The sequence below is a fragment of the Barbus barbus genome (assembly GCF_936440315.1).
Source record: "Barbus barbus genome assembly, chromosome: 19".
Taxonomy (NCBI): domain Eukaryota; kingdom Metazoa; phylum Chordata; class Actinopteri; order Cypriniformes; family Cyprinidae; genus Barbus; species Barbus barbus.
This window is the reverse complement of record NC_136747.1, coordinates 7,591,107-7,602,067: the sequence shown is the minus strand read 5'-3', so window position 1 is coordinate 7,602,067 and position 10,961 is coordinate 7,591,107. Positions and strand designations below refer to the sequence as shown.

General features: G+C 38.1%; 1 protein-coding gene across 1 annotated transcript in view; it reads left to right on the top strand.

Annotated features, from left to right (window-relative positions):
• Positions 1-254: 254 nt before the first annotated feature.
• LOC306884965 (regulating synaptic membrane exocytosis protein 3-like) overlaps positions 255-10,961 on the top strand; it is a 73,014-nt gene continuing 62,307 nt past the window's right edge. The window contains exon 1 of the mRNA XM_079441241.1: positions 255-433. The gene's annotated coding sequence lies outside the window, so the exon portion shown is untranslated. The remainder of the gene's footprint in view (positions 434-10,961) is intronic.

Here is a 10,961-nt window from a genome sequence, read left to right as displayed (position 1 = left end):
AGGTCAAACCTTTAGGCAATCTTTATGGTTTCAAATCTGCACATGTTCCCATTTTCAGGAAAAAGAAGCCTGAGGAAGACAGTAAACAAGAATACTGTAATTGTGTGTGTCTGGTCAGGATGTAAGTTCATTAAGCCTCCTAATAACCGCGTGTGATTATGCCGTGTAACTCGTGTTTTATCCGGTCGTCTCCATGGTTACACACCTGCGGATCAGGTGTGTAACCATGGAGACGCGCGCGACTTGAGGAGGCTGGATCTGGAGCGCGCCGCTCGCTCGTCAGTCGTTCGACGCGCTCTTCTGTGGATGCAACACCGTCCAGACACATCAAACAAACCAAAACAATGACATTATCTGCAACGACACGACAGATACACACCATTATCTGACCAACTGAACCGATCCCGCGCCTCTTTCTGCTCGCCGTTTGCCGGTAAGTGTTTGGATAGGTTCGCATGATGCATTTAATAATTATTATTATTAAGGCAAAGCTGCATTGTCAGCTATCATGCTTGAGTCGATTATGTTTTATTTAAATGCATTTGTTAATAAAACTGAATTTGAGAAGCAGTGACATTCTGTGCATTGCATGAATGTTTCAAAACCTCTCGTGCTGCATTTATTTTCACTCCTGCCTCTGTGGTCTATTTCCATCAAGCCTCTGCTGTATGCCTTTTTTATTTCTAGTTATTCCCCTTTTAGTTTAAATGAGATCTGTTTTAGTTTTATGATTAATTTTGGGTGTAGGCTACTTTAAAATAGGACGAAATATGATAATGTCAGTTAATAAGAAGAGGCAATTTGCGTTAAAAGGTGCATTGAAGACCTCGCATTAAACTTAAAACCTTCATTTTGCCATTAAAGACATTATTTAAAAAAATAGATAAATAAATAAACAGGCAATTCCGTGCATATATATTCTGTAGAAGTTTATGGACGTTAATGTTCACAAATTGTTCCTTATTCACTGATATTGAACATATTTTAAAGTAGACATTTTAGCATCCTTGTGAGTTTTATACAAGGATGTATTGAATTGTGGCATGTGCTAGATAAATATTTACAGCATTGAATCTGTACACATAATAGCTTCCTTTTATGGAAGATCAACAGAATCCAAGCACTGACATTTTAAAATGAAACCTGTATCTCGGTGGCTGATAATGCACAGCTTATGAGCTGATAAATGTGATTGATTTATGGCGGATCTGTTGATTGTTTGGTTTGTAAAGTGACTCAATTTGAGCTGTTGTTTAGGTTGTCTGTATCTGTATGTCTATTACTGGAGTGGTGATCCCTGTGAGATACGTTTGAGTCGATACGTTAAATCCATAAAGTGTCTGAAGGCCGTAAGGGTGGGCAAAGGGCGGTTACACCTTTCACTGATTTAAGTACATGGCCCGTTTGAGAGAGCTACGGGAGGGCATTAATCCGATTTATAGGTCTGTTCACAGCTGCCAGACTATTTGGTGCCTACGCACTGATGTTCGGTCAAAGGCCATGTTGAGTTTAATAGGATCAAGAAATGCGAGGCTTTTCCCAGCAAATGAGCTCATTAATGCTCTAATATGTCCAGATACTGAGAAGTGCCATTCAAATACTATGGTAAAGCCAGGTACAAGCCCAGAAGGATGGAGAATGTAAGAATTGTTGTGGTTCTTTCCTGGGCCCAGATTTTGTGCTTTTTATACCAGGTTATACTTATTTGTGCCCTGGGCTCGGATACAAGCAGGCTCCTGATGGCAGTAAATCTGTGATTTATAGTTTTTTTTTGAGCTCGGTTCAGAGAGGTGCTGATTAGATTCTGTGGTACGTTTTGAGGCTGTGCTTCTGTGGCGTTTAGCGGCCATCCTGTGAAGTGTCTTTCTGTTCCTGTCAATGAGCCGTGATGTTCAAATTATGCTCATCTTTGTGAATGCACTTGGGCACTTTTTTGGCAAATGCTACTGTGACATTTTACTTTACATCTACAGTTTGGAAATAGACTATTGGTTACTTAAAATGAGTATGTTTATAGAGACAATTGAATAAAAAGTTACACTTTAGATTAGGGAACACATATTCACTATTAATTAAGAGTTTTCCCCTCAATAAACTCCTAATTTGCTTCTTATTGATGGTAAGTAAGGTCGTTGTATGTTTAGGTATATGGTTGAGGGTATCTAAAATATGTTCATGCAGAATTAATATGGCATTAATATGTGCTTTGTAAGTACTAATAAACAGCTAATATACTAATAATATGCATGCTTAATACAGTAGTGTTCCCTGATCTAAAGTATTACCAATATAAATTATAGAGATAAGACATATTTTATAAGTGACATGTAGGTCAAAACATTATACAATAATTTTCAAACGTTCGGAATCAGTAAAATTAATATTTTTAATGTTTTTGAAATAATTATGCTGATAATGTCTGCATTTAAATGATCCAGGAATATAGTGAAATATTTTTACAATTTAAAATAACTGTTTTCTATTTGAATATATTTTAAAATGTAATTTATTCCTGTGATCAAAGCTGAATTTTCAGCATCATTTATCCAGTCTTCAGTGTCACATGATCCTTCAGAAATCATAATAATATGCTGATTTGCCTATTATTGCTGATTAATTATTATCAATGTTTAAAACAGTTGTGATAATATTTTTGTGGAGACTGAGATACAAACCTTATATAACAGTATAAATGTCTTTACTGTCACTTTTAATCAATTTAACCCATCTTTGCTGAATAAAAGTATGATTTTTTTTAATAAGCTGTCCAATGCTGCCACTAGGGGTGCTATAGCAAACATTGTTATGAATTATTGTCGTCTTCTACAGTCAGTTTTCTCTTTAAGGTCAACAAATGCCATTAGTTTAAAGAGAATCTTGCTTGTTTAGTTATAATGTCAACATGTTTATCGCTAGCTACCTGAACATTAACATATAGTTTAATGGCAAATAATAGCCTAACTCTTATCGCCCCCATCAGTACTGAGATTGTGGTTCAAGAACATGTTAAAGTCAACCTGAAATGTTGTTGGCAACTCATTTTACTTCTGTAATCTGACATATTTTTGCGAACCAGGATTTTGCAAAACAAGAACGAGTAAATAGAGCCAAATTTATCAACCGTATACTTGAAATATGTTGGCTAAGCATTTATGTCTACATTTTCATGTGACTAAGGTGTTTTTATCCATACTGTTTATGCAATTAACCTAATATGACCACAAGACTCTTAGAAGCTTTTGGTGCACTTTGAATACAAATCATGTCTTTGTTTCCTTACAGTGAAAGGTAAACATGCCCCATCTTTCTCCAGTAATTGCAGCATCATAACACTAGGATTAAACTCACAACCAAAGGGCGCATTAAATATGCAGCTACTCTGCGGTCGACTGCAACCCTTATGCTGAGTGCTGCTTTAGTCCTCTATCATTTCCTCACTCGTGCATTTTCTGGCTGAATTTAGAGGGATTTGATAATCAGTGACGTACAAGGTCACATATAAAACATAGAGAGCGAGAAGAGAGTGTGAAAGTGAGAGTGTGAGAGATAGACGGGTGTAAATCAGTGTAAGTCTGCTGTGCGCTAACATGAATCAATGTTCCCCGACCCTCCACCTAAACTGAGGAGCTCACACTCACCCGAGAGAATTCACTTCATCACCCACTGCGAAAAAAAGAGAAGATGAGACGAAGAAGAGAATGAGGGAAGGAAGTGAAAGTGAATTATTGAACTGTTTTAATTTAACATTGTTTAACCAGGCTAGTCAATTAAGAACAAGATGCTTATTAACACAAGAATATTGTCATCCTGAAAAAGGAAAGGGAGACAATTAAAGGAACAGTTCACCCAAAAATGAAAATTACTCTTTACCCTCAGGCCATCCAAGATGTTGATGTTGATGAGTTTCCATCAGAACAGATTTGGAGAAATTAAGCATAACATCATTTGCTCACCAATGGATCCTCTGCAGTGAATGGGTGCCGTCAGAATGAGAGTCAAACACCTGATAAACACATCTCAATAATCCACAAGTAATCCACACCACTCCAGTCCATAAATTAATTTATCTTGTAATCTGAAAAGCTGCACTTTTGTTAGAAACTAATCCATCATTAAGGCGTTTTAACTTTAAACCATCATTACTTCATCACTTCTGGCAAAAATATGAGTCCATATTCCATAGTAACGCTTTCTCTAGTGAAAGTCCATCCCCTGTTGTCCTCTTACAGTATATCAGAATCAACCAACATGTTTGTTTAGAACTGTTTTAGACTGTTTTCGCTCATGAATTGTGCTTGACCTATGCATATTTCTCTCCTGATTCAGACAACGTTACTTGCTTAAAGTTAAAAACATCTTAATGATGGATTTATTTCTTATAAACACGCAGCTTCTTGTTTCACAAGACATTAACTGATGGACTGGAGTGGTGTGGATTATTGTGATGTTTTTATCAGCTGTTTGGACTGACGGCACCCATTCACTGCAGAGGATCCATTGGTGAGCATGTGATGTAATGCTAAATTCCTCCAAATCTGTTCTGATGAAGAAACAAACTCATCTACATCTATGACCCGAGGGTGAGTAAATCTTCAGTAAATCTTTTTTTTTGGGTGAACTGTTCTTTAATATTATATTATCTGCAAGTACAGCTTCTTTGTGTGACAGATTGAAATTGAAATTCAATGCAATAGCTTGGAAAAGAGCAGAAGGAGAAATATTGGGTTTGGAACATTTAGGTATGAAAATAATGAACGTTTTTGAGTGAACTGTCAATTTATATGAATGTAATACATCACATCAGACATCAAATAGAAGGAAATAAACAATGCATAATGCAAGAAACATAGAGTACTGTTTAATTGAGAACAACTAGATAAGTTACAATAATAAACAGAGAATATAAGAGCTGCCAAAACACAGTTTATATGTAACTCCTTCCCATTCTGTCTGATAACTGTGTCAGCACCATGGTTAAATGAGAAGCGAGAGATTTGGAAGAGGGCTGAGAAAGGAAGCAGTGAGGGAGGAGAGCAGGAACGTAGGATGACAGGAACAAGAAAAGAAACACGGAAGGACCATTCATTGTGCTCATTTGCGTGCTGCTACAGACGAGATTGGGTTTTCATTTTAACTAAATGTTCTGTATCTCTTTCTAGTTTTTGTTCTTTGTATCTGTGGACTTTTGTGGATTTAATGTCCTGACACGGCCTCTCTTTGTTCCCTTTCCCTCTCTTCCAAAACACTGTCCTGAGGTAATCAAAGCTCTCTCTTTCATTGCAATCCGAGTCAGTGTTGGGGAAAGTTACTTTTAAAAGTAATGCATTACAATATTGCGTTACTCCCTAAAAAAGTAACTAATTACGCTACTTAGTTACTTTTTATGGAAAGTAATGCGTTACGTTACTTTTTAAATATGAGCAGGGCTTGATTGTTTTTAATATAAGAAGTTCTAATTATAGCAAATGTAAAAGTCCTTTCACACCAAAAAGTGTAATGAATAAACCTCAGACTGAAGGAAAAGTAAATTCACGTCTGTATAGAAGAACGCAGGACAAGAAGGTTCAACACTCTTCCGCAGTAAAAAAAACAATGAAGCACAATTGTTAGTTTATCTAAAGTCATTTTTGCTTATTAGTATGGTTGAACTGGATCATCAAAGGTCAGCAGCAAAGACATTGGTTAATAAAATGGGATTAGATACATTTGTGTTGTTTAACATATTCAGACAAGGGACAACCAAGCTTCTGCTGGACGCTTATTTCTGTCATGTTGCACTGGGTAGCACAATGAAATCTCATTGGTTGAAATTAGCACTCCACTTAGCTGTATTAATGCTACATTTAATCTAAAGTTAGATGTGAACTATTCCAACTTGAAATCTCAGACTTCCAACCATAATGACATTCCATCTCTTGTGAAAAAGAAGTGTGCTTACAGTAATAGTTCACCCAAATATGAAAATTTGCTGAAATTGTACTCGTCCAGGCCATCCAAGATGTACATGAGTTTGTTTCTTTCTAGGAACAGATTTGGAAAAATATAGCATTGCATCATTTGCTCACCAATGGATCCTCTGCAGTGAATGGGTGCCGTCAGAATGAGAGTCCAAACAGCTGATAAACAATCACAATAATCCACAAGTAATCCACACCACTCCAGTCCATCAGTTAACAACTTGTGAAGTGAAAAACTGTGATTTTTTTTTTCTGGGGGAAGCTTTGTTATGGATGATAGACTGTTATTTTAGGCAGAAATGACTATTTAAAGTTAAAATACCTTAGGGATAGTTCGCCCCAAAATGTTGTCATCATTTACTCACCTTCTTGTTCCAAACCACTAATTCATGGAGACACGAGCATTGGGGCTGTTTTGTCGAAGAATGCTGGCTATCAAACTGGCTATTGCTGGTTACTATTAACTTCCATAGTAGAGAAAAAAAAAATACTATTGATGTCAATGGCTAAAACATTCTTCAAAATATCTTCTTAGGCAATAGCATTTTTAAAGATTTCGGTCCCACTTTATATTAGGTGGCCTTAACTACTATGTACTTACATTTTAATTAATCATTTGATACAATGCACTTATTATGTACATACATGTTTTTACATTGTACTTATATTTTTTAAATACCTAAATGTAGTTACATCTGTAATTAATGTCAGTAATTACATTTATAATTACTCTGTTGACCCATCCCTTACACCTTAACCCACCCTTAAACCTACCCATACCTCCAAACCTGTCCCTAACCTTACCCATATCCCACCCCAATAGCAGCAAAAGTGTTTTGCGATACAATAAGTACTTTGTACTTATTTTTTGATGTAAGTGCATAGTTGTTAAGGCCACCTAATATAAAGTGTGACCAAGATTTCTTTACTCTGTGAAACTTTTATAATAAGAGAAAATAGACTCAGTCCTCCGTTAAAGCCTTAATTGAGTGGGAAATATTTCATGTCAGTATATGCAAAATGTTCAAATGCTGGTACATGGTAGTTTTTCGGTCCAAACTATTCTTTTGATTCTCTCTCACACACACAGCTAATGGTGTGTTAATGGAGGGAGTGTTTTGGGCTCCTTTTAGCAGTGTGTGTAAGCGAGCATGACTGTAGCATTACTCATGCCGTGACACAGCATAGCTCGTGCGATGAGAGAAACCTTATACAGACAGCATGTAGAGGACGGTGTGTTTGAGTTTGGCATTCACACATCTACTTTCTCGCTCTTCTCTCGGCCTCAAGTGTGATGTAGAACCGACCTGGCCTGAAATTTCTGACTTAGAACAGGAAATGAAATATATCCTTTCAAAAAATATACAGAAATAGAGAAAGAGGCACCATAACAATCATGATGTGCATTGAAGTGGGCGGTTAAACAAAATCTTATTTCATGCTATGATTTTATACCACCGTAACTATGTTTCACAATACAGTTATTTTTGTCAGGAAATTCAGCCCAGTACTTTATATAGTAAATAAAAATATGGTAAAGATATTTTTAGATAGTCAGATGAGTTAAATATTTAGTAAATGATAACATTGTTGTTCTCATTTAATTATTTTCCCATTTTTGGACGCAAAGCATGATTACTCTGTTGAGTCTCAGTGGAAGCACATCAAATGAATTCTGTATGAATGCGGGAAATCTCATCAATGCTTGCCAACCACAAATGTAAATTCACCTTTTTTTGCAACGTCACACTGTGTATTTTGACATTCCTCCATGTTTTTTGGTTGCTCACATGTGTAAATAATTTAAAGCATTTCTGCCCACTTATAATTGATAGATCTGTGGTATAAACATCTTCTGATATTTACCATCATACTGGCCCTCCATTTCTTAAAAATAAATGGGTACAACTTTATTTTAGGGTCTCTTTAACTTGTTGCTTATTAGCATGCATATTACTAGAATATTAGCCAGTTATTAGTACTAATTAAGGACATATTAATGCCTTATTCTACATCCCTAATCCTACCCAATACCTAAACTTAACAACTACCTTACTAAGCAGCCAATTAGGAATTTACTGATGGAAAAGTCGTAGTTAATAGCGAATAAGTGTTCCCTATTCTAAAGTGTTACCAATAAATGTTCCAAAAGCGTGTTTTTTTTTGTGATGCCATAGAAGAACCAAAAGAGCCATTTTTAGAACATTTTATTAATCTGAAGAACCTTTTTCCATTATTAAGAACCTTTTGTGCAATGGAAACATTTCATTGATGTTGAAGGTTCTTTGCGGAACTAGATGCCAATAAAGAACCTTTATTTCTAAGAGTGTGCATTATTTTTGGTGACACCTCCAAAGACCCTTCCTTATGCTGTCAAACCTTAAAATGTATCATTTGTTTTCAATAAAATAAGCACATTTTTTCCTCATCCAGTGGACTGATTAATAACTGTAATTACATGTATCCATTGCCCAGAAACTGACGAGGCCTAAAGCAATTATGATTTCAACTCTATTAACTGTAATTTGATTAATTGGTTACTCATGTGCTCCACGCTCACCCTGACGGCTCAGTGAAATGCAGTTGGTAAGGATTCAATGAACACATACACTTCTCAAGAAATCATGATCTTTGCTTCTCAGTGAAGACAGAAGTGTCTTGGTTTTAAACAAAGAGGAGTCCAGATGGCTGAGATTTTTGTCAACGTCATCCCAAAGAGGTCATATAATTCATCTTATCTCTCCAACCCATAAAAAGAAACGTAAGGAGATAATGTGTTGAGCACAGGTCCAAATTAAGAAATTCCTGTGTGGAGAAGTGGGTTAACGGGCCAGTGATGGATGGGCCGCCCCGTTTTCTCCGGTGACTAATGACGACCTCTTCACTTCTCTGAGATTTGGGCTCCTCTGCTGTGGTGAGAGTGATTGAGCGTGTCTGGGGAGGGTCATCTTGGTCTTTGCTTCTCCGCTGAGCTACTTCTAAAGGACCGTGTTCTGCTGAAGTCTACAAAATTGTTAAAACACCCTTGAGATGACACCAGCATGCATTTCCAAGCTGGTTTTTGACAGATTAGTGTTGGTCCAGCTGGTGGATAACACGCAATGCCCCAGACAAAAAATGACGAAGGTGGCATTGACCCATAAAATTGAATATTTAGGGGATTCTTCTTTAGGGATTTTTTATTTGAAAACTGCAGATCACGCTAGTCATTCTCATAGTATTTAGTCTATTTAAATATCATTTGTTTAAAAACTTTATTTCAAGATTCGAGATTTTTATTTGTCACATACACAATTATACAGAGTATAGCCAGCAGTGAAATGTAGGTCAGGTCCACTCCAAGGACAGTGCAATTATATAGAATACAAATATTAAGGAAAAGAAAAGTAGAAAAAAATTAAAGAATAAAATAAAATATAAAAAATATAAATGTACAGTTCAGTATGTTGTTGACTTAAATAGTAATAAAGAGGAATGTGTAGTCCAAGTCAGGTTCTCGGAGATGTTTACACCGAGGTACTTGAAGCTACTCACCCTCTCCACAGGGGTCCCACTGATCATAAGAGGAGTGTAGGGCTGCTGCTGTCTCTTCCTAAAGTCCACGATCAGCTCTTTAGTTTTGCTCACATTCAGAGAGAGACAGTTGTCCTGGCACCATGATGTGAGTCTCTCTACCTCATCCAAGTATGCGGTCTCATCGTTGTTGGAGATGAGGCCCAGAATCACAGTATCATCAGCGAATTTGATAATAGATGTGGAGCTGTGAGAGGACACGCAGTCATGCGTGTAGAGAGAGTAGAGCAGGGGACTCAGGACACAGCCCTGTGGGGCTCCTATGTTCAGAGTGATGGAGTTTGAGGTGAACTGGCCAAATTTCACCACTTGAGGTCTGCCGGTGAGGAAGTCTTGAATCCAGTCACAGAGTGAGGAGTTTAGGCTGAGGTCAGTGAGTTTAGAAGCCAGCTTGATGGGGACTATAGTGTTGAAAGCTGAGCTATAGTCAATGAATAGCAGCCTTACATAATTCCCATTGTTGCTGTCCAAGTGTGTGAGGGAAGAGTAGAGGATGTAAGAGATGGCATCGTCAGTAGATCTATTTGGGCGAACTGAAGAGGGTCCAAAGTATCAGGTATGGAGGAGCAGATGTGGCTCTTCACAAGTCTCTCAAAAACCTTCATGACTATAGAAGTGAGGGCAACTGGGCGATAGTCATTCAGGCAAGAGGGTTTATTGTTCTTTGGCACAGGGATAATGATGTATTTTTGAATTAAAGATAGAAGTGAACAAACCAGCAAGCTGATCGGCGCAGGACCTCAGAACACGGCCGTTTATCCCATCAGGTCTGGCTGCTTTCCTGACGTTCACTTTCTTTAGCGCCATCCGAACCTCATCCTCTGACACGGTGATTACAGGATCATCGCTGCTCTGCCTGCTGCTTCCTGATGCGCTGGACGGCAGAGACGCGCCGCCGCCGTTGCAATCAAAGCGGCCGTAGAAGGTGTTTAACTCGTCGGCCAGCAATGGATCTGCTCTCACCTCCGCGGAGGATTTGTTTCCGAAGGCACAGATGGTCCTCAGTCCCTGCCACATCCGTCGAGAGTCATTGAGCTAGAAATGAGACTCAATTCTCTCTGTATCTGTGTTTGGCGGCTCTTACTGCGCGTCGGAGAGCATAGCACGATGCTTTGTACTCGCTCATATTCCCGGTCAAAAGACCCTCATTGTAAGCGGCAGTGCGTGTGTTAACCGCAGCACGGATTGTTCTGTCCACCCATGGTTTCTGATTAGAGAAGGTCCTTATAGTTATTGTTTCTGTAGCTTGCTCAGTTAGCGTGTTTACAAAGCTTAATGCTACATCCGTGAACTCGCTGACGTCAGAAGCGCGGAACATGTCCCAGTCGACATCAAGAGCCGCCTGCAGCATAGCCTCTGAGTGGGAGGACCAGCGCGTCACTACTCTCTGCACCGGGGGATCCTGAACGAGCCTTTGTTTGTATTCCGGTA